Source organism: Phyllobates terribilis, unplaced genomic scaffold (genome assembly GCF_046119375.1).
Source record: "Phyllobates terribilis strain yellow unplaced genomic scaffold, ASM4611937v1 Scaffold_2__4_contigs__length_985480577, whole genome shotgun sequence".
Lineage (NCBI taxonomy): Eukaryota > Metazoa > Chordata > Amphibia > Anura > Dendrobatidae > Phyllobates > Phyllobates terribilis.
Window position 1 is genome coordinate 8,266,716 of NW_027362762.1, and position 27,469 is coordinate 8,294,184.

Here is a 27,469-nt window from a genome sequence, read left to right on the forward strand (position 1 = left end):
ACAGATAACACAGTGATATCTCTCTGAGTACAGATAATGTAGTAGATGTCACCTGCAGTCCTATGTAACACCACAGATAACACAGTGATAACTCTTGGAGTACAGATAATGTAGTAGATGTCACCTGCAGTCCTATGTAACACCACAGATAACACAGTGATAACTCTTGGAGTACAGATAATGTAGTAGGTGTCACCTGCAGTCCTATGTAACACCACAGATAACACAGTGATAACTCTCTGTTTACAGGTAATGTAGTAGATGTCGCCTGCAGTCCTATGTAACACCACAGATCAGATAACACAATGATAACTCTCTGATTACAGATAATGTAGTAGATGTCACCTGCAGTCCTATGTAACACCACAGATAACACAGTGATAACTCTCTGAGTACAGATAATGTAGCAGATGTCACCTGCAGTCCTATGTAACACCACAGATAACACAGTGATAACTCTCTGAGTACAGATAATGCAGTAGATGTCACCTGCAGTCCTATGTAACACCACAGATAACACAGTGATAACTCTCTGAGTACAGATAATGTAGTAGATGTCACCTGCAGTCCTATGTAACACCACAGATAACACAGTGATAACTCTCTGAGTACAGATAATGTAGTAGATGTCACCTGCAGTCCTATGTAACACCACAGATAACACAGTGATATCTCTCTGAGTACAGATAATGTAGTAGATGTCACCTGCAGTCCTATGTAACACCACAGATAACACAGTGATAACTCTCTGAGTACAGATAATGTAGTAGATGTCACCTGCAGTCCTATGTAACACCACAGATAACACAATGATAACTCTCTGAGTGCAGATAATGTAGTAGATGTCACCTGCAGTCCTATGTAACAGCACAGATAACACAGTGATAACTCTCTGAGTACAGATAATGTAGTAGATGTCACCTGCAGTCCTATGTAACACCACAGATAACACAGTGATAACTCTCTGAGTACAGATAATGTAGGAGATGTCACCTGCAGTCCTATGTAACACCACAGATAACACAGTGATAACTCTCTGAGTACAGATAATGTAGTAGATGTCACCTGCAGTTCTATGTAACACCACAGATAACACAGTGATAACTCTCTGAGTACAGATAATGTAGTAGGTGTCACCTGCAGTCCTATGTAACACCACAGATAACACAGTGATAACTCTCGGAGTACAGATAATGTAGTAGATGTCACCTGCAGTCCTATGTAACACCACAGATAACACAGTGATATCTCTCTGAGTACAGATAATGTAGTAGATGTCGCCAGCAGTCCTATGTAACACCACAGATAACACAGTGATAACTCTCTGTTTACAGGTAATGTAGTAGATGTCGCCTGCAGTCCTATGTAACACCACAGATCAGATAACACAGTGATAACTCTCTGAGTACAGATAATATAGTAGATGTCACCTGCAGTCCTATGTAACACCACAGATAACACAGTGATAACTCTCTGAGTACAGATAATGTAGCAGATGTCACCTGCAGTCCTGTGTAACACCACAGATAACACAGTGATAACTCTCTGAGTACAGATAATGCAGTAGATGTCACCTGCAGTCCTATGTAACACCACAGATAACACAGTGATAACTCTCTGAGTACAGATAATGTAGTAGATGTCACCTGCAGTCCTATGTAACACCACAGATAATACAGTGTTAACTCTCCGAGTACAGATAATGTAGTAGATGTCACCTGCAGTCCTATGTAACACCACAGATAATACAGTGATAACTCTCCGAGTACAGATAATGTAGTAGATGTCACCTGCAGTCCTATGTAACACCACAGATAACACAGTGATAACTCTCTGAGTACAGATAATGTAGTAGATGTCACCTGCAGTCCTATGTAACACCACAGATAACACAGTGATATCTCTCTGAGTACAGATAATGTAGTAGATGTCACCTGCAGTCCTATGTAACACCACAGATAACACAGTGATAACTCTCTGAGTACAGATAATGTAGTAGATGTCACCTGCAGTCCTATGTAACACCACAGATAACACAGTGATAACTCTCTGTTTACAGGTAATGTAGTAGATGTCGCCTGCAGTCCTATGTAACACCACAGATCAGATAACACAGTGATAACTCTCTGACTACAGATAATATAGTAGATGTCACCTGCAGTCCTATGTAACACCACAGATAACACAGTGATAACTCTCTGAGTACAGATAATGTAGCAGATGTCACCTGCAGTCCTATGTAACACCACAGATAACACATTGATAACTCTCTGAGTACAGATAATGCAGTAGATGTCACCTGCAGTCCTATGTAACACCACAGATAACACAGTGATAACTCTCTGAGTACAGATAATGTAGTAGATGTCACCTGCAGTCCTATGTAACACCACAGATAATACAGTGATAACTCTCCGAGTACAGATAATGTAGTAGATGTCACCTGCAGTCCTATGTAACACCACAGATAATACAGTGATAACTCTCCGAGTACAGATAATGTAGTAGATGTCACCTGCAGTCCTATGTAACACCACAGATAACACAGTGATAACTCTCTGAGTACAGATAATGTAGTAGATGTCACCTGCAGTCCTATGTAACACCACAGATAACACAGTGATATCTCTCTGAGTACAGATAATGTAGTAGATGTCACCTGCAGTCCTATGTAACACCACAGATAACACAGTGATAACTCTCTGAGTACAGATAATGTAGTAGATGTCGCCTGCAGTCCTATGTAACAGCACAGATAACACAGTGATAACTCTCTGAGTACAGATAATGTAGTAGATGTCACCTGCAGTCCTATGTAACACCACAGATAACACAGTTATAATTCTCTGAGTACAGATAATGTAGTAGATGTCACCTGCAGTCCTATGTAACACCACAGATAACACAGTGATAACTCTCTGAGTACAGATAATGTAGTAGATGTCACCTGCAGTCCTATGTAACACCACAGATAACACAGTGATATCTCTCTGAGTACAGATAATGTAGTAGATGTCACCTGCAGTCCTATGTAACACCACAGATAACACAGTGATAACTCTCTGAGTACAGATAATGTAGTAGATGTCGCCTGCAGTCCTATGTAACAGCACAGATAACACAGTGATAACTCTCTGAGTACAGATAATGTAGTAGATGTCACCTGCAGTCCTATGTAACACCACATATAACACAGTGATAACTCTCTGAGTACAGATAATGTAGTAGATGACGCCTGCAGTCCTATGTAACACCACAGGTAACACAGTGATAACTCTCTGAGTACAGATAATGTAGCAGATATCACCTGCAGTCCTATGTAACACCACAGATAACACAGTGATAACTCTCTGAGTACAGATAATGTAGTAGATGTCACCTGCAGTCCTATGTAACACCACAGATAACACAGTGATATCTCTCTGAGTACAGATAATGTAGTAGATGTCACCTGCAGTCCTTTGTAACAGCACAGATAACACAGTGATAACTCTCTGAGTACAGATAATGTAGGAGATGTCACCGGCAGTCCTATGTAACACCACAGATAACACAGTGATATCTCTCTGAGTACAGATAATGTAGTAGATGTCACCTGCAATCCTATGTAACAGCACAGATAACACAGTGATAACTCTCTGAGTACAGATAATGTAGTAGATGTCACCTGCAGTCCTATGTAACACCACAGATAGCACAGTGATAACTCGCTGAGTACAGATAATGTAGTAGATGTCACCTGCAGTCCTATGTAACACCACAGATAACAGTGAGAACTCTCTGAGTACAGATAATGTAGTAGATGTCACCTGAAACCTATGTAACACCACAGATAACACAGTGATATCTCTCTGAGTACAGATAATGTAGTAGATGTCACCTGCAGTCCTATGTAACACCACAGATAACACAGTGATAACTCTCTGAGTACAGATAATGTTGTAGATGTCGCCTGCAGTCCTATGTAACAGCACAGATAACACAGTGATAACTCTCTGAGTACAGATAATGTAGTAGATGTCACCTGCAGTCCTATGTAACAGCACAGATAACACAGTGATAATTCTCTGAGTACAGATAATGTAGTAGATGTCACCTGCAGTCCTATGTAACACCACAGATAACACAGTGATATCTCTCTGAGTACAGATAATGTAGTAGATGTCACCTGCAGTCCTATGTAACACCACAGATAACAGTGAGAACTCTCTGAGTACAGATAATGTAGTAGATGTCACCTGAAACCTATGTAACACCACAGATAACACAGTGATATCTCTCTGAGTACAGATAATGTAGTAGATGTCACCTGCAGTCCTATGTAACACCACAGATAACACAGTGATAACTCTCTGAGTACAGATAATGTAGTAGATGTCACCTGCAGTCCTATGTAACAGCACAGATAGCACAATGATAACTCTCTGAGTACAGATAATGTAGTAGATGTCACCTGCAGTCCTATGTAACAGCACAGATAACACAGTGATAACTCTCTGAGTACAGATAATGTGGTAGATGTCACCTGTAGTCCTATGTAACACCACAGATAACACAGTGATAACTCTCTGAGTACAGATAATGTAGTAGATGTCACCTGCAGTCCTATGTAACAGCACAGAAAACACAGTGATAACTCTCTGAGTACAGATAATGTAGTAGATGTCACCTGCAGTCCTATGTAACATCACAGATAACACAGTGATAACTCTCTGAGTACAGATAATATAGTAGATGTCACCTGCAGTCCTATGTAACACCACAGATAACACAGTGATATCTCCCTGAGTACAGATAATGTAGTAGATGTCACCTGCAGTCCTATGTAACACCACAGATAACACAGTGATAACTCTCTGAGTACAGATAATGTAGTAGATGTCACCTGCAGTCCTATGTAACACCACAGATAACACAGTGATATCTCTCTGAGTACAGATAATGTAGTAGTTGTCAACTGCAGTCCTATGTAACAGCACAGATAACACAGTGATAACTCTCTGAGTACAGATAATGTAGGAGATGTCACCTGCAGTCCTATGTAACACCACAGATAACACAGTGATAACTCTCTGAGTACAGATAATGTAGTAGATGTCACCTGCAGTCCTATGTAACAGCACAGATAACACAGTGATAACTCTCTGAGTACAGATAATGTAGTAGATGTCACCTGCAGTCCTATGTAACAGCACAGATAACACAGTGATATCTCTCTGAGTACAGATAATGTAGTAGATGTCACCTGCAGTCCTATGTAACACCACAGATAACACAGTGATCGCTCTCTGAGAACAGATAATGTAGTAGATGTCACCTGCAGTCCTATGTAACACCACAGATAACACAGTGATAACTCTCTGAGTACAGATAATGTAGTAGATGTCACCTGCAGTCCTATGTAACACCACAGATAACAGTGAGAACTCTCTGAGTACAGATAATGTAGTAGATGTCACCTGCAGTCCTATGTAACACCACAGATAACACAGTGATATCTCTCTGAGTACAGATAATGTAGTAGATGTCACCTGCAGTCCTATGTAACACCACAGATAACACAGTGATATCTCTCTGAGTACAGATAATGTAGTAGATGTCACCTGCAGTCCTATGTAACACCACAGATCAGATAACACAGTGATAACTCTCTGAGTACAGATAATGTAGTAGATGTCACCTGCAGTCCTATGTAACACCACAGATAACACAGTGATAACTCTCTGAGTAAAGGTAATGTAGTAGATGTCACCTGCAGTCCTATGTAACACCACAGATAACACAGTGATAACTCTCTGAGTACAGATAATGTAGTAGATGTCACCCGCAGTCCTATATAACACCACAGATAACACAGTGATAACTCTCTGAGTACAGGTAATGTAGTAGATGTCACCTGCAGTCCTATGTAACACCACAGATAACACAGTGATAACTCTCTGTTTACAGGTAATGTAGTAGATGTCGCCTGCAGTCCTATGTAACACCACAGATCAGATAACACAGTGATAACTCTCTGAGTACAGATAATGTAGTAGATGTCACCTGCAGTCCTATGTAACACCACAGATAACACAGTGATAACTCTCTGAGTACAGATAATGTAGCAGATGTCACCTGCAGTCCTATGTAACACCACAGATAACACAGTGATAACTCTCTGAGTACAGATAATGCAGTAGATGTCACCTGCAGTCCTATGTAACACCACAGATAACACAGTGATAACTCTCTGAGTACAGATAATGTAGTAGATGTCACCTGCAGTCCTATGTAACACCACAGATAATACAGTGATAACTCTCCGAGTACAGATAATGTAGTAGATGTCACCTGCAGTCCTATGTAACACCACAGATAATACAGTGATAACTCTCCGAGTACAGATAATGTAGTAGATGTCACCTGCAGTCCTATGTAACACCACAGATAACACAGTGATAACTCTCTGAGTACAGATAATGTAGTAGATGTCACCTGCAGTCCTATGTAACACCACAGATAACACAGTGATATCTCTCTGAGTACAGATAATGTAGTAGATGTCACCTGCAGTCCTATGTAACACCACAGATAACACAGTTATAATTCTCTGAGTACAGATAATGTAGCAAATATCACCTGCAGTCCTATGTAACACCACAGATAACACAGTGATAACTCTCTGAGTACACATAATGTAGTAGATGTCACCTGCAGTCCTATGTAACACCACAGATAACACAGTGATATCTCTCTGAGTACAGATAATGTAGTAGATGTCACCTGCAGTCCTATGTAACAGCACAGATAACACAGTGATAACTCTCTGAGTACAGATAATGTAGGAGATGTCACCGGCAGTCCTATGTAACACCACAGATAACACAGTGATATCTCTCTGAGTACAGATAATGTAGTAGATGTCACCTGCAATCCTATGTAACACCACAGATAACACAGTGATAACTCTCTGAGTACAGATAATGTAGTAGATGTCACCTGCAGTCCTATGTAACACCACAGATAACAGTGAGAACTCTCTGAGTACAGATAATGTAGTAGATGTCACCTGCAGTCCTATGTAACACCACAGATAACACAGTGATATCTCTCTGAGTACAGATAATGTAGTAGATGTCGCCTGCAGTCCTATGTAACAGCACAGATAACACAGTGATAACTCTCTGAGTACAGATAATGTAGTAGATGTCACCTGCAGTCCTATGTAACACCACAGATAACACAGTGATAATTCTCTGAGTACAGATAATGTAGCAGATATCACCTGCAGTCCTATGTAACACCACAGATAACACAGTGATAACTCTCTGAGTACAGATAATGTGGTAGATGTCACCTGTAGTCCTATGTAACACCACAGATAACACAGTGATATCTCTCTGAGTACAGATAATGTAGTAGATGTCACCTGCAGTCCTATGTAACAGCACAGATAACACAGTGATAACTCTCTGAGTACAGATAATGTAGTAGATGTCACCTGCAGTCCTATGTAACATCACAGATAACACAGTGATAACTCTCTGAGTACAGATAATATAGTAGATGTCACCTGCAGTCCTATGTAACACCTCAGATAACACAGTGATATCTCCCTGAGTACAGATAATGTAGTAGATGTCACCTGCAGTCCTATGTAACAGCACAGATAACACAGTGATAACTCTCTGAGTACAGATAATGTAGTAGATGTCACCTGCAGTCCTATGTAACACCACAGATAACACAGTGATATCTCTCTGAGTACAGATAATGTAGTAGATGTCACCTGCAGTCCTATGTAACAGCACAGATAACACAGTGATAACTCTCTGAGTACAGATAATGTAGGAGATGTCACCGGCAGTCCTATGTAACACCACAGATAACACAGTGATATCTCTCTGAGTACAGATAATGTATTAGATGTCAGCTGCAATCCTATGTAACACCACAGATAACACAGTGATCGCTCTCTGAGAACAGATAATGTAGTAGATGTCACCTGCAGTCCTATGTAACACCACAGATAACACAGTGATAACTCTCTGAGTACAGATAATGTAGTAGATGTCACCTGCAGTCCTATGTAACACCACAGATAACAGTGAGAACTCTCTGAGTACAGATAATGTAGTAGATGTCACCTGCAGTCCTATGTAACACCACAGATAACACAGTGATAACTCTCTGTGTGCAGGTAATGTAGTAGATGTCGCCTCCAGTCCTATGTAACACCACAGATCAGATAACACAGTGATAACTCTCTGAGTACAGATAATGTAGTAGATGTCACCTGCAGTCCTATGTAACACCACAGATAACAGTGAGAACTCTCTGAGTACAGATAATGTAGTAGATGTCACCTGCAGTCCTATGTAACACCACAGATAACACAGTGATATCTCTCTGAGTACAGATAATGTAGTAGATGTCGCCTGCAGTCCTATGTAACACCACAGATAACACAGTGATAACTCTCTGTGTGCAGGTAATGTAGTAGATGTCGCCTCCAGTCCTATGTAACACCACAGATCAGATAACACAGTGATAACTCTCTGAGTACAGATAATGTAGTAGATGTCACCTGCAGTCCTATGTAACACCACAGATAACAGTGAGAACTCTCTGAGTACAGATAATGTAGTAGATGTCACCTGCAGTCCTATGTAACACCACAGATAACACAGTGATATCTCTCTGAGTACAGATAATGTAGTAGATGTCGCCTGCAGTCCTATGTAACAGCACAGATAACACAGTGATAACTCTCTGAGTACAGATAATGTAGTAGATGTCACCTGCAGTCCTATGTAACACCACAGATAACACAGTGATAATTCTCTGAGTACAGATAATGTAGCAGATATCACCTGCAGTCCTATGTAACACCACAGATAACACAGTGATAACTCTCTGAGTACAGATAGTGTAGTAGATGTCACCTGCAGTCCTATGTAACAGCACAGATAGCACAATGATAACTCTCTGAGTACAGATAATGTAGTAGATGTCACCTGCAGTCCTATGTAACACCACAGATAACACAGTGATATCTCTCTGAGTACAGATAATGTAGTAGATGTCACCTGCAGTCCTATGTAACACCACAGATAACACAGTGATAACTCTCTGAGTACAGATAATGTAGTAGATGTCGCCTGCAGTCCTATGTAACAGCACAGATAACACAGTGATAACTCTCTGAGTACAGATAATGTAGTAGATGTCAACTGCAGTCCTATTTAACAGCACAGATAACACAGTGATAATTCTCTGAGTACAGATAATGTAGCAGATATCACCTGCAGTCCTATGTAACACCACAGATAACACAGTGATAACTCTCTGAGTACAGATAATGTAGTAGATGTCACCTGCAGTCCTATGTAACAGCACAGATAGCACAATGATAACTCTCTGAGTACAGATAATGTAGTAGATGTCACCTGCAGTCCTATGTAACACCACAGATAACACAGTGATAACTCTCTGAGTACAGATAATGTAGTAGATGTCGCCTGCAGTCCTATGTAACAGCACAGATAACACAGTGATAACTCTCTGAGTACAAATAATGTGGTAGATGTCACCTGTAGTCCTATGTAACACCACAGATAACACAGTGATATCTCTCTGAGTACAGATAATGTAGTAGATGTCACCTGCAGTCCTATGTAACAGCACAGATAACACAGTGATAACTCTCTGAGTACAGATAATGTAGTAGATGTCACCTGCAGTCCTATGTAACATCACAGATAACACAGTGATAACTCTCTGAGTACAGATAATATAGTAGATGTCACCTGCAGTCCTATGTAACACCACAGATAACACAGTGATATCTCCCTGAGTACAGATAATGTAGTAGATGTCACCTGCAGTCCTATGTAACAGCACAGATAACACAGTGATAACTCTCTGAGTACAGATAATGTAGTAGATGTCACCTGCAGTCCTATGTAACACCACAGATAACACAGTGATATCTCTCTGAGTACAGATAATGTAGTAGATGTCACCTGCAGTCCTATGTAACAGCACAGATAACACAGTGATAACTCTCTGAGTACAGATAATGTAGGAGATGTCACCGGCAGTCCTATGTAACACCACAGATAACACAGTGATATCTCTCTGAGTACAGATAATGTAGTAGATGTCACCTGCAGTCCTATGTAACACCACAGATAACAGTGAGAACTCTCTGAGTACAGATAATGTAGTAGATGTCACCTGCAGTCCTATGTAACACCACAGATAACACAGTGATATCTCTCTGAGTACAGATAATGTAGTAGATGTCACCTGCAGTCCTATGTAACACCACAGATAACACAGTGATATCTCTCTGAGTACAGATAATGTAGTAGATGTCACCTGCAGTCCTATGTAACACCACAGATAACACAGTGATATCTCTCTGAGTACAGATAATGTAGTAGATGTCACCTGCAGTCCTATATAACACCACAGATAACACAGTGATATCTCTCTGAGTACAGATAATGTAGTAGATGTCGCCTCCAGTCCTATGTAACACCACAGATAACACAGTGATATCTCTCTGAGTACAGATAATGTAGTAGATGTCACCTGCAGTCCTATGTAACACCACAGATAACACAGTGATAACTCTCTGAGTACAGATAATGTAGCAGATGTCACCTGCAGTCCTATGTAACACCACAGATAACACAGTGATAACTCTCTGAGTACAAATAATGTAGTAGGTGTCACCTGCAGTCCTATGTAACACCACAGATAACACAGTGATAACTCTCTGAGTACAGATAATGTAGTAGATGTCACCTGCAGTCCTATGTAACACCACAGATAACACAGTGATATCTCTCTGAGTACAGATAATGCAGTAGATGTCACCTGCAGTCCTATGTAACACCACAGATAACACAGTGATAACTCTCTGAGTACAGATAATGTAGTAGATGTCACCTGCAGTCCTATGTAACACCACAGATAACACAGTGATAACTCTCTGAGTACAGATAATGTAGGAGATGTCACCTGCAGTCCTATGTAACACCACAGATAACACAGTGATAACTCTCTGAGTACAGATAATGTAGGAGATGTCACCTGCAGTCCTATGTAACACCACAGATAACACAGTGATAACTCTCTGAGTACAGATAATGTAGGAGATGTCACCTGCAGTCCTATGTAACAACACAGATAACACAGTGATAACTCTCTGAGTACAGATAATGTAGTAGATGTCACCTGCAGTCCTATGTAACACCACAGATAACACAGTGATAACTCTCTGAGTACAGATAATGTAGTAGGTGTCACCTGCAGTCCTATGTAACACCACAGATAACACAGTGATAACTCTCTGTGTACAGAGAATGTAGTAGATGTCACCTGCAGTCCTATGTAACACCACAGATAACACAGTGATATCTCTCTGAGTACAGATAATGTAGTAGATGTCACTTGCAGTCCTATGTAACACCACAGATAACACAGTGATAACTCTCTGAGTACAGATAATGTAGTAGATGTCGCCTGTAGTCCTATGTAACACCACAGATAACACAGTGATAACTCTCTGAGTACAGATAATGTAGTAGATGTCACCTGCAGTCCTATGTAACACCACAGATTACACAGTGATAACTCTCTGAGTACAGATAATGTAGTAGATGTCACCTGCAGTCCTATGTAACACCACAGATAACACAGTGATAACTCTCTGAGTACAGATAATGTAGCAGATGTCACCTGCAGTCCTATGTAACACCACAGATAACACAGTGATAACTCTCTGAGTACAGATAATGTAGCAGATATCACCTGCAGTCCTATGTAACACCACAGATAACACAGTGATAACTCTCTGAGTACAGATAATGTAGTAGATGTCGCCTGCAGTCCTATGTAACAGCACAGATAACACAGTGATAACTCTCTGAGTACAGATAATGTAGTAGATGTCACCTGCAGTCCTATGTAACACCACAGATAACACAGTGATAATTCTCTGAATACAGATAATGTAGCAGATATTCCCTGCAGTCCTATGTAACACCACAGATAACACAGTGATAACTCTCTGAGTACAGATAATGTAGTAGATGTCACCTGCAGTCCTATGTAACAGCACAGATAACACAGTGATAACTCTCTGAGTACAGATAATGTAGTAGATGTCACCTGCAGTCCTATGTAACATCACAGATAACACAGTGATAACTCTCTGAGTACAGATAATATAGTAGATGTCACCTGCAGTCCTATGTAACACCACAGATAACACAGTGATATATCCCTGAGTACAGATAATGTAGTAGATGTCACCTGCAGTCCTATGTAACAGCACAGATAACACAGTGATAACTCTCTGAGTACAGATAATGTAGTAGATGTCACCTGCAGTCCTATGTAACACCACAGATAACACAGTGATATCTCTCTGAGTACAGATAATGTAGTAGATGTCACCTGCAGTCCTATGTAACATCACAGATAACACAGTGATAACTCTCTGAGTACAGATAATATAGTAGATGTCACCTGCAGTCCTATGTAACACCACAGATAACACAGTGATATCTCCCTGAGTACAGATAATGTAGTAGATGTCACCTGCAGTCCTATGTAACACCACAGATCAGATAACACAGTGATAACTCTCTGAGTACAGATAATGTAGTAGATGTCACCTGCAGTCCTATGTAACACCACAGATAACACAGTGATATCTCTCTGAGTACAGATAATGTAGTAGATGTCACCTGCAGTCCTATGTAACAGCACAGATAACACAGTGATAACTCTCTGAGTACAGATAATGTAGTAGATGTCACCTGCAGTCCTATGTAACACCACAGATAACAGTGAGAACTCTCTGAGTACAGATAATGTAGTAGATGTCACCTGCAGTCCTATGTAACACCACAGATAACACAGTGATATCTCTCTGAGTACAGATAATGTAGTAGATGTCACCTGCAGTCCTATGTAACACCACAGATAACACAGTGATAACTCTCTGAGTACAGGTAATGTAGTAGATGTCACCTGCAGTCCTATGTAACACCACATATAACACAATGATAACTCTCTGAGTACAGATAATGTAGTAGATGTCACCTGCAGTCCTATGTAACAGCACAGATAACACAGTGATAACTCTCTGAGTACAGATAATGTAGTAGATGTCACCTGCAGTCCTATGTAACACCACAGATAACACAGTGATAACTCTCTGAGTACAGATAATGTAGTAGGTGTCACCTGCAGTCCTATGTAACACCACAGATAACACAGTGATAACTCTCTGTGTACAGATAATGTAGTAGATGTCACCTGCAGTCCTATGTAACACCACAGATAACACAGTGATATCTCTCTGAGTACAGATAATGTAGTAGATGTCACCTGCAGTCCTATGTAACACCACAGATAACACAGTGATAACTCTCTGAGTACAGATAATGTAGTAGATGTCACCTGCAGTCCTATGTAACACCACAGATAACACAGTGATAACTCTCTGAGTACAGATAATGTAGTAGATGTCACCTGCAGTCCTATGTAACACCACAGATTACACAGTGATAACTCTCTGAGTACAGATAATGTAGCAGATGTCACCTGCAGTCCTATGTAACACCACAGATAACACAGTGATAACTCTCTGAGTACAGATAATGTAGTAGATGTCACCTGCAGTCCTATGTAACACCACAGATAACACAGTGATAACTCTCTGAGTACAGATAATGTAGCAGATGTCACCTGCAGTCCTATGTAACACCACAGATAACACAGTGATAACTCTCTGAGTACAGATAATGTAGCAGATATCACCTGCAGTCCTATGTAACACCACAGATAACACAATGATAACTCTCTGAGTACAGATAATGTAGTAGATGTCGCCTGCAGTCCTATGTAACAGCACAGATAACACAGTGATAACTCTCTGAGTACAGATAATGTAGTAGATGTCACCTGCAGTCCTATGTAACACCACAGATAACACAGTGATAATTCTCTGAGTACAGATAATGTAGCAGATATCACCTGCAGTCCTATGTAACACCACAGATAACACAGTGATAACTCTCTGAGTACAGATAATGTAGTAGATGTCACCTGCAGTCCTATGTAACAGCACAGATAACACAGTGATAACTCTCTGAGTACAGATAACGTGGTAGATGTCACCTGCAGTCCTATGTAACAGCACAGATAACACAGTGATAACTCTCTGAGTACAGATAATGTAGTAGATGTCACCTGCAGTCCTATGTAACATCACAGATAACACAGTGATAACTCTCTGAGTACAGATAATATAGTAGATGTCACCTGCAGTCCTATGTAACAGCACAGATAACACAGTGATATCTCCCTGAGTACAGATAATGTAGTAGATGTCACGTGCAGTCCTATGTAACAGCACAGATAACACAGTGATAACTCTCTGAGTACAGATAATGTAGTAGATGTCACCTGCAGTCCTATGTAACACCACAGATAACACAGTGATATCTCTCTGAGTACAGATAATGTAGTAGATGTCACCTGCAGTCCTATGTAACAGCACAGATAACACAGTGATAACTCTCTGAGTACAGATAATGTAGTAGATGTCACCTGCAGTCCTATGTAACACCACAGATAACACAGTGATAACTCTCTGAGTACAGGTAATGTAGTAGATGTCACCTGCAGTCCTATGTAACACCACAGATAACACAATGATAACTCTCTGAGTACAGATAATGTAGTAGATGTCACCTGCAGTCCTATGTAACACCACAGATAACACAGTGATATCTCTCTGAGTACAGATAATGTAGTAGATGTCACCTGCAGTCCTATGTAACACCACAGATAACACAGTGATATCTCTCTGAGTACAGATAATGTAGTAGATGTCACCTGCAGTCCTATGTAACAGCACAGATAACACAGTGATAACTCTCTGAGTACAGATAATGTAGTAGATGTCACCTGCAGTCCTATGTAACACCACAGATAACACAGTGATAACTCTCTGAGTACAGGTAATGTAGTAGATGTCACCTGCAGTCCTATGTAACACCACAGATAACACAATGATAACTCTCTGAGTACAGATAATGTAGTAGATGTCACCTGCAGTCCTATGTAACAGCACAGATAACACAGTGATAACTCTCTGAGTACAGATAATGTAGTAGATGTCACCTGCAGTCCTATGTAACACCACAGATAACACAGTGATAACTCTCTGAGTACAGATAATGTAGGAGATGTCGTCTGCAGTCCTATGTAACAGCACAGATAACACAGTGATAACACTCTGAGTACAGATAATGTAGTAGATGTCACCTGCAGTCCTATGTAACACCACAGATAACACAGTGATAACTCTCTGAGTACAGATAATGTAGTAGGTGTCACCTGCAGTCCTATGTAACATCACAGATAACACAGTGATAACTCTCTGAGTACAGATAATGTAGTAGATGTCACCTGCAGTCCTATGTAACACCACAGATAACACAGTGATATCTCTCTGAGTACAGATAATGTAGTAGATGTCGCCTGCAGTCCTATGTAACACCACAGATAACACAGTGATAACTCTCTGTGTACAGGTAATGTAGTAGATGTCGCCTGCAGTCCTATGTAACACCACAGATCAGATAACACAGTGATAACTCTCTGAGTACAGATAATGTAGTAGATGTCACCTGCAGTCCTATGTAACACCACAGATAACACAGTGATAACTCTCTGAGTACAGATAATGTAGCAGATGTCACCTGCAGTCCTATGTAACACCACAGATAACACAGTGATAACACTCTGAGTACAAATAATGTAGTAGGTGTCACCTGCAGTCCTATGTAACACCACAGATAACACAGTGATTACTCTCTGAGTACAGATAATGTAGTAGATGTCACCTGCAGTCCTATGTAACACCACAGATAACACAGTGATATCTCTCTGAGTACAGATAATGTAGTAGATGTCACCTGCAGTCCTATGTAACACCACAGATAACACAGTGATAACTCTCTGAGTACAGATAATGTAGTAGATGTCGCCTGCAGTCCTATGTAACACCACAGATAACACAGTGATAACTCTCTGAGTACAGATAATGTAGTAGATGTCACCTGCAGTCCTATGTAACAGCACAGATAACACAGTGATAACTCTCTGAGTACAGATAATGTAGTAGATGTCACCTGCAGTCCTATGTAACACCACAGATAACACAGTGATAACTCTCTCAGTACAGATAATGTAGGAGATGTCACCTGCAGTCCTATGTAACACCACAGATAACACAGTGATAACTCTCTGAGTACAGATAATGTAGTAGATGTCACCTGCAGTCCTATGTAACACCACAGATAACACAGTGATAACTCTCTGAGTACAGATAATGTAGTAGGTGTCACCTGCAGTCCTATGTAACACCACAGATAACACAGTGATAACTCTCTGAGTACAGATAATATAGTAGATGTCACCTGCAGTCCTATGTAACACCACAGATAACACAGTGATATCTCTCTGAGTACAGATAATGTAGTAGATGTCGCCTGCAGTCCTATGTAACACCACAGACAACACAGTGATAACTCTCTGTGTACAGGTAATGTAGTAGATGTCGCCTGCAGTCCTATGTAACACCACAGATCAGATAACACAGTGATAACTCTCTGAGTACAGATAATGTAGCAGATGTCACCTGCAGTCCTATGTAACACCACAGATAACACAGAGATAACTCTCTGAGTACAGATAATGCAGTAGATGTCACATGCAGTCCTATGTAACACCACAGATAACACAGTGATAAATCTCTGAGTACAGATAATGTAGTAGATGTCACCTGCAGTCCTATGTAACACCACAGATAACACAGTGATATCTCTCTGAGTACAGATAATGTAGTAGATGTCACCTGCAGTCCTATGTAACACCACAGATAACACAGTGATAACTCTCTGAGTACAGGTAATGTAGTTTATGTCACCTGCAGTCCTATGTAACACCACAGATAACACAGTGATAACTCTCTGAGTACAGATAATGTAGTAGATGTCACCTGCAGTCCTATGTAACACCACAGATAACACAGTGATAACTCTCTGAGTACAGATAATGTAGTAGCTGTCACCTGCAGTCCTATGTAACACCGCAGATAACACAGTGATAACTCTCTGAGTACAGATAATGTAGTAGATGTCACCTGCAGTCCTATGTAACACCACAGATAACACAGTGATATCTCTCTGAGTACAGATAATGTAGTAGATGTCGCCTGCAGTCCTATGTAACACCACAGATAACACAGTGATAACTCTGTGTACAGGTAATGTAGTAGATGTCGCCTGCAGTCCTATGTAACACCACAGATCAGATAACACAGTGATAACTCTCTGAGTACAGATAATGTAGTAGATGTCACCTGCAGTCCTATGTAACACCACAGATAACACAGTGATAACTCTCTGAGTACAGATAATGTAGCAGATGTCACCTGCAGTCCTATGTAACACCACAGATAACACAGTGATAACTCTGTGAGTACAGATAATGTAGTAGGTGTCACCTGCAGTCCTATGTAACACCACAGATAGCACAGTGATAACTCTCTGAGTACAGATAATGTAGTAGATGTCAGCTGCAGTCCTATGTAACACCACAGATAACACAGTGATATCTCTCTGAGTACAGATAATGTAGTAGATGTCACCTGCAGTCCTATGTAACACCACAGATAACACAGTGATAACTCTCTGAGTACAGATAATGTAGTAGGTGTCACCTGCAGTCCTATGTAACACCACAGATAACACAGTGATAACTCTCTGAGTACAGATAATGTAGTAGATGTCACCTGCAGTCCTATGTAACACCACAGATAACACAATGATAACTCTCTGAGTACAGATAATGTAGTAGGTGTCACCTGCAGTCCTATGTAACACCACAGGTAACACAGTGATAACTCTCTGAGTACAGATAATGTAGTAGGTGTCACCTGCAGTCCTATGTAACACCACAGATAACACAGTGATAACTCTCTGTGTACAGGTAATGTAGTAGATGTCGCCTGCAGTCCTATGTAAGACCACAGATCAGATAACACAGTGATAACTCTCTGAGTACAGATAATGTAGTAGATGTCACCTGCAGTCCTATGTAACACCACAGATAACACAGTGATAACTCTCTGAGTACAGATAATGTAGTAGGTGTCACCTGCAGTCCTATGTAACACCACAGATAACACAGTGATAACTCTCTGAGTACAGATAATGTAGTAGATGTCACCTGCAGTCCTATGTAACACCACAGATAACACAGTGATATCTCTCTGAGTACAGATAATGTAGTAGATGTCACCTGCAGTCCTATGTAACACCACAGATAACACAGTGATAACTCTCTGAGTACAGATAATGTAGTAGATGTCGCCTGCAGTCCTATGTAACACCACAGATAACACAGTGATAACTCTCTGAGCACAGATAATGTAGTAGATGTCACCTGCAGTCCTATGTAACACCACAGATTACACAGTGATAACTCTCTGAGTACAGATAATGTAGTAGATGTCACCTGCAGTCCTATGTAACACCACAGATAACACAGTGATAACACTCTGAGTACAGATAATGTAGCAGATGTCACCTGCAGTCCTATGTAACACCACAGATAACACAGTGATAACTCTCTGAGTACAGATAATGTAGCAGATATCACCTGCAGTCCTATGTAACACCACAGATAACACAGTGATAACTCTCTGAGTACAGATAACGTAGCAGATGTCACCTGCAGTCCTATGTAACACCACAGATAACACAGTGATAACTCTCTGAGTACAGATAATGTAGCAGATGTCGCCTGCAGTCCTATGTAACAGCACAGATAACACAGTGATAACTCTCTGAGTACAGATAATGTAGTAGATGTCACCTGCAGTCCTATGTAACAGCACAGATAACACAGTGATAACTCTCTGAGTACAGATAATGTAGTAGGTGTCACCTGCAGTCCTATGTAACACCACAGATAACACAGTGATAACTCTCTGAGTACAGATAATGTAGTAGGTGTCACCTGCAGTAATATGTAACACCACAGATAACACAGTGATAACTCTCTGAGTACAGATAATGTAGTAGATGTCACCTGCAGTCCTATGTAACACCACAGATAACACAGTGATATCTCTCTGAGTACAGATAATGTAGTAGATGTCGCCTGCAGTCCTATGTAACACCACAGATAACACAGTGATAACTCTCTGTGTACAGGTAATGTAGTAGATGTCGCCTGCAGTCCTATGTAACACCACAGATAACACAGTGATAACTCTCTGAGTACAGATAATGTAGTAGATGTCACCTGCTGTCCTATGTAACACCACAGATAACACAGTGATAACTCTCTGAGTACAGATAATGTAGTAGGTGTCACCTGCAGTCCTATGTAACACCACAGATAACACAGTGATAACTCTCTGAGTACAGAAAATGTAGTAGATGTCACCTGCAGTCCTATGTAACACCACAGATAACACAGTGATATCTCTCTGAGTACAGATAATGTAGTAGATGTCACCTGCAGTCCTATGTAACACCACAGATAACACAGTGATAACTCTCTGAGTACAGATAATGTAGTAGATGTCGCCTGCAATCCTATGTAACACCACAGATAACACAGTGATAACTCTCTGAGTACAGATAATGTAGTAGATGTCACCTGCAGTCCTATGTAACACCACAGATTACACAGTGATAACTCTCTGAGTACAGATAATGTAGCAGATGTCACCTGCAGTCCTATGTAACACCACAGATAACACAGTGATAACTCTCTGAGTACAGATAATGTAGTAGATGTCACCTGCAGTCCTATGTAACACCACAGATAACACAGTGATAACTCTCTGAGTACAGATAACGTAGCAGATGTCACCTGCAGTCCTATGTAACACCACAGATAACACAGTGATAACTCTCTGAGTACAGATAATGTAGTAGATGTCGCCTGCAGTCCTATGTAACAGCACAGATAACACAGTGATAACTCTCTGAGTACAGATAATGTAGTAGATGTCACCTGCAGTCCTATGTAACACCACAGATAACACAGTGATAATTCTCTGAGTACAGATAATGTAGCAGATATCACCTGCAGTCCTATGTAACACCACAGATAACACAGTGATAACTCTCTGAGTACAGATAATGTAGTAGATGTCACCTGCAGTCCTATGTAACAGCACAGATAGCACAATGATAACTCTCTGAGTACAGATAATGTAGTAGATGTCACCTGCAGTCCTATTTAACACCACAGATAACACAGTGATAACTCTCTGAGTACAGATAATGTAGCAGATATCACCTGCAGTCCTATGTAACACCACAGATAACACAATGATAACTCTCTGAGTACAGATAATGTAGTAGATGTCGCCTGCAGTCCTATGTAACAGCACAGATAACACAGTGATAACTCTCTGAGTACAGATAATGTAGTAGATGTCACCTGCAGTCCTATGTAACACCACAGATAACACAGTGATAATTCTCTGAGTACAGATAATGTAGCAGATATCACCTGCAGTCCTATGTAACACCACAGATAACACAGTGATAACTCTCTGAGTACAGATAATGTAGTAGATGTCACCTGCAGTCCTATGTAACAGCACAGATAACACAGTGATAACTCTCTGAGTACAGATAACGTGGTAGATGTCACCTGCAGTCCTATGTAACAGCACAGATAACACAGTGATAACTCTCTGAGTACAGATAATGTAGTAGATGTCACCTGCAGTCCTATGTAACATCACAGATAACACAGTGATAACTCTCTGAGTACAGATAATATAGTAGATGTCACCTGCAGTCCTATGTAACAGCACAGATAACACAGTGATATCTCCCTGAGTACAGATAATGTAGTAGATGTCACGTGCAGTCCTATGTAACAGCACAGATAACACAGTGATAACTCTCTGAGTACAGATAATGTAGTAGATGTCACCTGCAGTCCTATGTAACACCACAGATAACACAGTGATATCTCTCTGAGTACAGATAATGTAGTAGATGTCACCTGCAGTCCTATGTAACAGCACAGATAACACAGTGATAACTCTCTGAGTACAGATAATGTAGTAGATGTCACCTGCAGTCCTATGTAACACCACAGATAACACAGTGATAACTCTCTGAGTACAGGTAATGTAGTAGATGTCACCTGCAGTCCTATGTAACACCACAGATAACACAATGATAACTCTCTGAGTACAGATAATGTAGTAGATGTCACCTGCAGTCCTATGTAACACCACAGATAACACAGTGATATCTCTCTGAGTACAGATAATGTAGTAGATGTCACCTGCAGTCCTATGTAACACCACAGATAACACAGTGATATCTCTCTGAGTACAGATAATGTAGTAGATGTCACCTGCAGTCCTATGTAACAGCACAGATAACACAGTGATAACTCTCTGAGTACAGATAATGTAGTAGATGTCACCTGCAGTCCTATGTAACACCACAGATAACACAGTGATAACTCTCTGAGTACAGGTAATGTAGTAGATGTCACCTGCAGTCCTATGTAACACCACAGATAACACAATGATAACTCTCTGAGTACAGATAATGTAGTAGATGTCACCTGCAGTCCTATGTAACAGCACAGATAACACAGTGATAACTCTCTGAGTACAGATAATGTAGTAGATGTCACCTGCAGTCCTATGTAACACCACAGATAACACAGTGATAACTCTCTGAGTACAGATAATGTAGGAGATGTCGTCTGCAGTCCTATGTAACAGCACAGATAACACAGTGATAACACTCTGAGTACAGATAATGTAGTAGATGTCACCTGCAGTCCTATGTAACACCACAGATAACACAGTGATAACTCTCTGAGTACAGATAATGTAGTAGGTGTCACCTGCAGTCCTATGTAACATCACAGATAACACAGTGATAACTCTCTGAGTACAGATAATGTAGTAGATGTCACCTGCAGTCCTATGTAACACCACAGATAACACAGTGATATCTCTCTGAGTACAGATAATGTAGTAGATGTCGCCTGCAGTCCTATGTAACACCACAGATAACACAGTGATAACTCTCTGTGTACAGGTAATGTAGTAGATGTCGCCTGCAGTCCTATGTAACACCACAGATCAGATAACACAGTGATAACTCTCTGAGTACAGATAATGTAGTAGATGTCACCTGCAGTCCTATGTAACACCACAGATAACACAGTGATAACTCTCTGAGTACAGATAATGTAGCAGATGTCACCTGCAGTCCTATGTAACACCACAGATAACACAGTGATAACACTCTGAGTACAAATAATGTAGTAGGTGTCACCTGCAGTCCTATGTAACACCACAGATAACACAGTGATTACTCTCTGAGTACAGATAATGTAGTAGATGTCACCTGCAGTCCTATGTAACACCACAGATAACACAGTGATATCTCTCTGAGTACAGATAATGTAGTAGATGTCACCTGCAGTCCTATGTAACACCACAGATAACACAGTGATAACTCTCTGAGTACAGATAATGTAGTAGATGTCGCCTGCAGTCCTATGTAACACCACAGATAACACAGTGATAACTCTCTGAGTACAGATAATGTAGTAGATGTCACCTGCAGTCCTATGTAACAGCACAGATAACACAGTGATAACTCTCTGAGTACAGATAATGTAGTAGATGTCACCTGCAGTCCTATGTAACACCACAGATAACACAGTGATAACTCTCTCAGTACAGATAATGTAGGAGATGTCACCTGCAGTCCTATGTAACACCACAGATAACACAGTGATAACTCTCTGAGTACAGATAATGTAGTAGATGTCACCTGCAGTCCTATGTAACACCACAGATAACACAGTGATAACTCTCTGAGTACAGATAATGTAGTAGGTGTCACCTGCAGTCCTATGTAACACCACAGATAACACAGTGATAACTCTCTGAGTACAGATAATATAGTAGATGTCACCTGCAGTCCTATGTAACACCACAGATAACACAGTGATATCTCTCTGAGTACAGATAATGTAGTAGATGTCGCCTGCAGTCCTATGTAACACCACAGATAACACAGTGATAACTCTCTGTGTACAGGTAATGTAGTAGATGTCGCCTGCAGTCCTATGTAACACCACAGATCAGATAACACAGTGATAACTCTCTGAGTACAGATAATGTAGCAGATGTCACCTGCAGTCCTATGTAACACCACAGATAACACAGAGATAACTCTCTGAGTACAGATAATGCAGTAGATGTCACATGCAGTCCTATGTAACACCACAGATAACACAGTGATAAATCTCTGAGTACAGATAATGTAGTAGATGTCACCTGCAGTCCTATGTAACACCACAGATAACACAGTGATATCTCTCTGAGTACAGATAATGTAGTAGATGTCACCTGCAGTCCTATGTAACACCACAGATAACACAGTGATAACTCTCTGAGTACAGGTAATGTAGTTTATGTCACCTGCAGTCCTATGTAACACCACAGATAACACAGTGATAACTCTCTGAGTACAGATAATGTAGTAGATGTCACCTGCAGTCCTATGTAACACCACAGATAACACAGTGATAACTCTCTGAGTACAGATAATGTAGTAGCTGTCACCTGCAGTCCTATGTAACACCGCAGATAACACAGTGATAACTCTCTGAGTACAGATAATGTAGTAGATGTCACCTGCAGTCCTATGTAACACCACAGATAACACAGTGATATCTCTCTGAGTACAGATAATGTAGTAGATGTCGCCTGCAGTCCTATGTAACACCACAGATAACACAGTGATAACTCTGTGTACAGGTAATGTAGTAGATGTCGCCTGCAGTCCTATGTAACACCACAGATCAGATAACACAGTGATAACTCTCTGAGTACAGATAATGTAGTAGATGTCACCTGCAGTCCTATGTAACACCACAGATAACACAGTGATAACTCTCTGAGTACAGATAATGTAGCAGATGTCACCTGCAGTCCTATGTAACACCACAGATAACACAGTGATAACTCTGTGAGTACAGATAATGTAGTAGGTGTCACCTGCAGTCCTATGTAACACCACAGATAGCACAGTGATAACTCTCTGAGTACAGATAATGTAGTAGATGTCAGCTGCAGTCCTATGTAACACCACAGATAACACAGTGATATCTCTCTGAGTACAGATAATGTAGTAGATGTCACCTGCAGTCCTATGTAACACCACAGATAACACAGTGATAACTCTCTGAGTACAGATAATGTAGTAGGTGTCACCTGCAGTCCTATGTAACACCACAGATAACACAGTGATAACTCTCTGAGTACAGATAATGTAGTAGATGTCACCTGCAGTCCTATGTAACACCACAGATAACACAATGATAACTCTCTGAGTACAGATAATGTAGTAGGTGTCACCTGCAGTCCTATGTAACACCACAGATAACACAGTGATAACTCTCTGAGTACAGATAATGTAGTAGGTGTCACCTGCAGTCCTATGTAACACCACAGATAACACAGTGATAACTCTCTGTGTACAGGTAATGTAGTAGATGTCACCTGCAGTCCTATGTAACACCACAGATAACACAGTGATAACTCTCTGAGTACAGATAACGTAGCAGATGTCACCTGCAGTCCTATGTAACACCACAGATAACACAGTGATAACTCTCTGAGTACAGATAATGTAGTAGATGTCGCCTGCAGTCCTATGTAACAGCACAGATAACACAGTGATAACTCTCTGAGTACAGATAATGTAGTAGATGTCACCTGCAGTCCTATGTAACACCACAGATAACACAGTGATAATTCTCTGAGTACAGATAATGTAGCAGATATCACCTGCAGTCCTATGTAACACCACAGATAACACAGTGATAACTCTCTGAGTACAGATAATGTAGTAGATGTCACCTGCAGTCCTATGTAACAGCACAGATAGCACAATGATAACTCTCTGAGTACAGATAATGTAGTAGATGTCACCTGCAGTCCTATTTAACACCACAGATTACACAGTGATAACTCTCTGAGTACAGATAATGTAGTAGATGTCACCTGCAGTCCTATGTAACACCACAGATAACACAGTGATAACTCTCTGAGTACAGATAATGTAGCAGATGTCACCTGCAGTCCTATGTAACACCACAGATAACACAGTGATAACTCTCTGAGTACAGATAATGCAGTAGATGTCACCTGCAGTCCTATGTAACACCACAGATAACACAGTGATAACTCTCTGAGTACAGATAATGTAGTAGATGTCACCTGCAGTCCTATGTAACACCACAGATAACACAGTGATATCTCTCTGAGTACAGATAATGTAGTAGATGTCACCTGCAGTCCTATGTAACACCACAGATAACACAGTGATATCTCTCTGAGTACAGATAATGTAGTAGATGTCACCTGCAGTCCTATGTAACATCACAGATAACACAGTGATAACTCTCTGAGTACAGGTAATGTAGTAGATGTCACCTGCAGTCCTATGTAACACCACAGATAACACAGTGATAACTCTCTGAGTACAGATAATGTAGTAGATGTCACCTGCAGTCCTATGTAACACCACAGATAACACAGTGATAACTCTCTGAGTACAGATAATGTAGTAGGTGTCACCCGCAGTCCTATGTAACACCACAGATAACACAGTGATAACTCTCTGAGTACAGATAATGTAGTAGATGTCACCTGCAGTCCTATGTAACACCACAGATAACACAGTGATATCTCTCTGAGTACAGATAATGTACTAGATGTCGCCTGCAGTCCTATGTAACACCACAGATAACACAGTGATAACTCTCTGTGTACAGGTAATGTAGTAGATGTCGCCTGCAGTCCTATGTAACACCACAGATCAGATAACACAGTGATAACTCTCTGAGTACAGATAATGTAGTATATGTCACCTGCAGTCCTATGTAACACCACAGATAACACAGTGATAACTCTCTGAGTACAGATAATGTAGCAGATGTCACCTGCAGTCCTATGTAACACCACAGATAACACAGTGATAACTCTCTGAGTACAGATAATGCAGTAGATGTCACCTGCAGTCCTATGTAACACCACAGATAACACAGTGATAACTCTCTGAGTACAGATAATGTAGTAGGTGTCACCTGCAGTCCTATGTAACACCACAGATAACACAGTGATAACTCTCTGAGTACAGATAATGTAGTAGATGTCACCTGCAGTCCTATGTAACACCACAGATAACACAGTGATAACTCTCTGAGTACAGATAATGTAGTAGGTGTCACCTGCAGTCCTATGTAACACCACAGATAACACAATGATAACTCTCTGAGTACAGATAATGTAGTAGATGTCACCTGCAGTCCTATGTAACAGCACAGATAACACAGTGATAACTCTCTGAGTACAGATAATGTAGTAGGTGTCACCTGCAGTCCTATGTAACACCACAGATAACACAGTGATAACTCTCTGAGTACAGATAATGTAGTAGGTGTCACCTGCAGTCCTATGTAACACCACAGATAACACAATGATAACTCTCTGAGTACAGATAATGTAGTAGATGTCACCTGCAGTCCTATGTAACAGCACAGATAACACAGTGATAACTCTCTGAGTACAGATAATGTAGTAGGTGTCACCTGCAGTCCTATGTAACACCACAGATAACACAGTGATAACTCTCTGAGTACAGATAATGTAGTAGGTGTCACCTGCAGTCCTATGTAACACCACAGATAACACAGTGATAACTCTCTGAGTACAGATAATGTAGTAGATGTCACCTGCAGTCCTATGTAACACCACAGATAACACAGTGATATCTCTCTGAGTACAGATAATGTAGTAGATGTCGCCTGCAGTCCTATGTAACACCACAGATAACACAGTGATAACTCTCTGTGTACAGGTAATGTAGTAGATGTCGCCTGCAGTCCTATGTAACACAACAGATAACACAATGATAACTCTCTGAGTACAGATAATGTAGTAGATGTCACCTGCAGTCCTATGTAACAGCACAGATAACACAGTGATAACTCTCTGAGTACAGATAATGTAGTAGATGTCACCTGCAGTCCTATGTAACACCACAGATAACACAGTGATAACTCTCTGAGTACAGATAATGTAGGAGATGTCACCTGCAGTCCTATGTAACACCACAGATAACACAGTGATAACTCTCTGAGTACAGATAATGTAGTAGATGTCACCTGCAGTCCTATGTAACACCACAGATAACACAGTGATAACTCTCTGAGTACAGATAATGTAGTAGGTGTCACCTGCAGTCCTATGTAACACCACAGATAACACAGTGATAACTCTCTGAGTACAGATAATGTAGTAGATGTCACC